Consider the following 4,359-nt stretch of genomic DNA (forward strand, 5'->3'; position numbering starts at 1 on the left):
GCCTCAGCCTCCCAAAGTACTGGAATTACAGGCTTGAGCCACTGCGCCGGGCCCTGTAGGGTTATTTTCTGAGTCATTTTTTTTCTTCTTAACAGCAAATGGGCTCCAGACACTGTAAGAGTCCTAATAAGGTCTATTAGAACTTGGTTAACATAAATCTGATCCAAAATATTAATATTGCTAAGATAAATTTTAAAATTAATGCCCAGAGAGCTAAAGCAGATGCTAGTTTAGCTAGGTCAGCTGGTAAGTAGGGAGTAGAATTAGGAATATTGTTTGAATCTTTCAACATTTAACATACTTCAGAAGTCCCATACTAACTCCTATTTCAAGGTATCAGTTACTACTTCAGTGATCCATTTATCCTTGGAATTCTCATTCACCATCATTAATTGCCTTATATTGTGAAGAAACCCTATTTCAGGGAAACATATTGTTTTTTCATTGGAAATATCTCTCTGTACCTTATGGAAATTAGATGGTTAATAATTTTTGAAAATCAACTGATGAGTCAGAGACCCCTTCACAGTTTGAGGCCTGATACCCTTTCAAGGGGTCATGGCTTCCTAAGTCCTTGCCAATCAACGTGGCCTGCAGACCAGCCACATTAGTATTACTCGGAGTTAGAACTGCTGAATCTCAAGCTCTACCCTAGACCTAATAAATCAGAACCTGTTTTTTCACAAAATTCCCAGGTGATTCATTTGCATGATCAAGTTTGAAAAGTATTGCACTTATATTCACCAAAATACTATACCTTGAAATAAACTTCATAAAGCTGAGTATTTTTGTGGTTCCCATGGGCTTCCCAGAGCATGAAGTGAGAAAATGCAAGCAATGAAAGGAATGGCTGAGACTTCTGGTACCATATGGGTAACAATGACAATATTTTAACTACATTGAAATAAATCACCTCCATGGATGCTAACTGGCTTTATATTATAATAGCTTATATGGGAGACCTTTAAATATAATTTTAGAAATGTCCATGGAGGTTTTATTCTGAGGCACTGCTGTTGGAGTGTAAACGGTTGTGATAAGTTGGTCTAAAAATATTTACATCCAGCTGGGTGTGGTGGCTCATGGTGAAACCCCATCTCTACTAAAAAAATACAAAAATTTACCAGCCATAATGGCACACACCTGTAGTCCCAGCTAGTCAGAAGGCTAAGGCAGTAGAATCACTTAAACCCAGGAGGCAGAGGTGGCAGTGGGGTGAGATTGCACCACTGCACTACAGCCTTGGCAATAGATTAAGATGCCATCTCAAAAAAACAAAAAACAAAAAACAAAACAAAACAATATATATATATATATATATATATATATATATATATATATATATATATATACATCTTTAGATCCTTAGACTCAATAATTCTACACTTAGGAATTTATCTTAAAGAAATGAGTAAGGATGTTCATAAAAGATTTCTCTGCAATAAGCATTATTTATACACATTGAGCATCCCAAATTCAAAAATCTGAAATCAGAAATGCTACAAAATCCAAAACTTTTTGAATATTGACATGACACTCAGATTTTTGGATTTGGGATAATTAACAGGCATAGTACAAATATTCCAAAATCCAAAAAATTCATAAATCCAAAGCATTTTCTAGTCCCAGGCATTCAGATAAGAGATACTGAACTTGTACAAACATATAATTGAACATGAGCTATATGTCTAATAATAGCAGATGGGTTGAATGAAGGATGGCCCATTTCTAAGCTGAAATGCTGCATATCTTCTAAAATACCATAAAACATGATATCTAAAAGACATTCATAATATACTATTCAGCAACAAAACCAAGTTTTATAAAATCATATATATGATAAATTATATATAAATAATTTATCTTTTATGGAAGAAGGAATCTTGAGCAACATATGAACACATTTCTATTTGAAAAAAAAAATTTTTGTATTGAATTACACACCAGAAAAAAGGGGGGAGGGTAGAAATACACAGATCTATTTATTTGCTTTACTGTAGAGTATTTTTTGGTTGTTACTACAATGTCTTCAAATGTAACAAAAGGAAAACAAGTAAAACTGCTTATACTTTACAAGCCATCTAACTAACGTACTTTTATGTGGTACCAAAATGTGATACAACAAGCAGGGACACAGATACAGTGGCAATATCAAGAGAGACAGACTACAGCAAGAATGCAAGTGGCAAGCGCCATGAAAAGCACGTCCGCATCATCCATGTTGATGAAGCGTATCTTCATCAGTCTGTCTTTTCCTTCTCACCCTTCAATTCCACTTTTAGTTGATAAGACTCTGGAAAAATGTACATCTTAATTAAGAGCCATGCTACACAGTTCTGAGGTAGCACTTCAGTGGTATTATTACCATTATTACAACACGAAGTAGCAATGTTTTAAATTCATTTACATACTTTACTACAAGCGAAATGTAAGAGTGTATTCAACTCCTTATCCTTTACAGTCAGATCAGCCTGGGCACTCACTGTTCACCAAAATATCTGTAGAAAAAGCCCAAAAGAGGATGAGATGCTAATCACATGCATTTTGAAGAAGTTACTACAAACATAATAACATTTAAATTAGTATAGCTCACAGAATTATATTTAATATTTTTAAATTAAAAAGGGAATAATTTATTGTCATATCTGTGCTATCCAAATTCAAGGTTATTAGGCACTAATTTTAACTGCTTTTACAGTTCACTATTTCCATTTAAAATGATTCTGTTGTTAAATTTGGTTTCTAAACGTTAAGAATTTCACTGCAGGTGGGTAGGCTCTGTGACAAGCTCCACCAAGAATCAAAAAACAGGGAGCGGAAGATGCTTGAACAGGTAGAATCAGGTGACCTAAGTAAAACTTCTAATGGACCTTTTCCACATGTATATACTATGAGAACAACTGATTTCTTGATTTGACATTATTTTGGTTTTTGGATGGGCATAAGTGTAAACTCCATACAACAAGCACATACCCACAGCAACTGCCTGCCTATTCTCAGCAGCCATCATCCGTGCTGTTTTCACTGAATTATCAACTGTGTTCACTTGAGCATTGCGTCTCAGAAGAAGCTGCAAGCATCCCACATGATCAGCAAATGCTGCCACGTGAAGGGGTGTCCTAAAGATTTAAAACAAGTATCACTTCAGTTTCCTTTAAACTTCATTCTTGTTATTAACTGCCAAAGAAACATATACATAGTGTTGTCTTAAGGATTTAACTTCTCAGTTTATAGACATAGTGATCAGGCCCCCTCCCTCTAAAGGTCATCCAGGGTAGACTGAAGTCCTATGTGACTGGAACCGCCCATATTTCGGTGGGTGTATGTGTTGGCCATGATAATGCAATCAGTGTCTTTACTGACTCTTTTTTTTTTTTTTTTTTTTATTGCATTTTAGGTTTTGGGGTACATGTGATGAACATGCAAGATTGTTGCATAGGTACACACATGGCAGTGTGCTTTGCTGCCTTCCGTCCCCTCACCTGTATCTGTCATTTCTCCCCATGCTATCTCTTCCCACCTCCCCACCCCCCGCCCCTCCCCCATTTCCCCCCAACGGACCCCAGTGTGTAGTGCTCCCCTCCCTGTGTCCATGTGTTCTCATTGTTCAACATCCGCCTATGAGCGAGAATATACGGTGTTTGATTTTCTGTTCTTGTAAAATTAAATTCCAGTGAGTCTACTTTTATTTTGGAGACAGATACTTTCAAAATTAGTCCTTAAATTTATAGTTTTTTTTTTTTTTAATAAAAATTTAAAAGCCCGTCATACCATCTATTGTGGGTGCTTAATTTCTTTTAGAGGATAATTTGGCATTATTTGTCAAAATTAAAAACTATTAACCCTTTAACCAAGAAATCAAATTCTAGGTATTTATCTCTCAGATACACTTGTTTATGTGTACAGACACATATGTGAGAATGTTCACTTCAACACACTTTGAAACAGCAAAATATTGGAAATGACTTAAATGTTCTTCACTAGAGGGCAGGATGAGCAAATTACAGGATATCCATTCATTGAAATAATACACAGCTTTAAAAAGAATGTGATAAATCTATATGTTTTGGTATGGAAAGTTCTCCAAGACATACTAAAAGTAGAGCATTGTTACAGAATGCTACCATGTGCAAAAAGAATACATGCATATACACATTTGTATGTTTATATGTTTATAGATATGCACAGAAAATAGGACAACATAAAATTTGTAAATAACAGTGCATAGTAGCTTTCTCTGTGGAAGAGGCTAGGGAATCTGGGCTAAAAGGAAATTTATTTTAATTATATCCCCTCTGATATATTAAAAACCATTGTTATCCATTATTTTTTCAATTAAAAACATAGATGCTTGGCTAC

The sequence above is a fragment of the Saimiri boliviensis genome, chromosome Y (assembly GCF_048565385.1).
Source record: "Saimiri boliviensis isolate mSaiBol1 chromosome Y, mSaiBol1.pri, whole genome shotgun sequence".
In the NCBI taxonomy this organism is placed as follows: Eukaryota; Metazoa; Chordata; class Mammalia; order Primates; family Cebidae; genus Saimiri; species Saimiri boliviensis.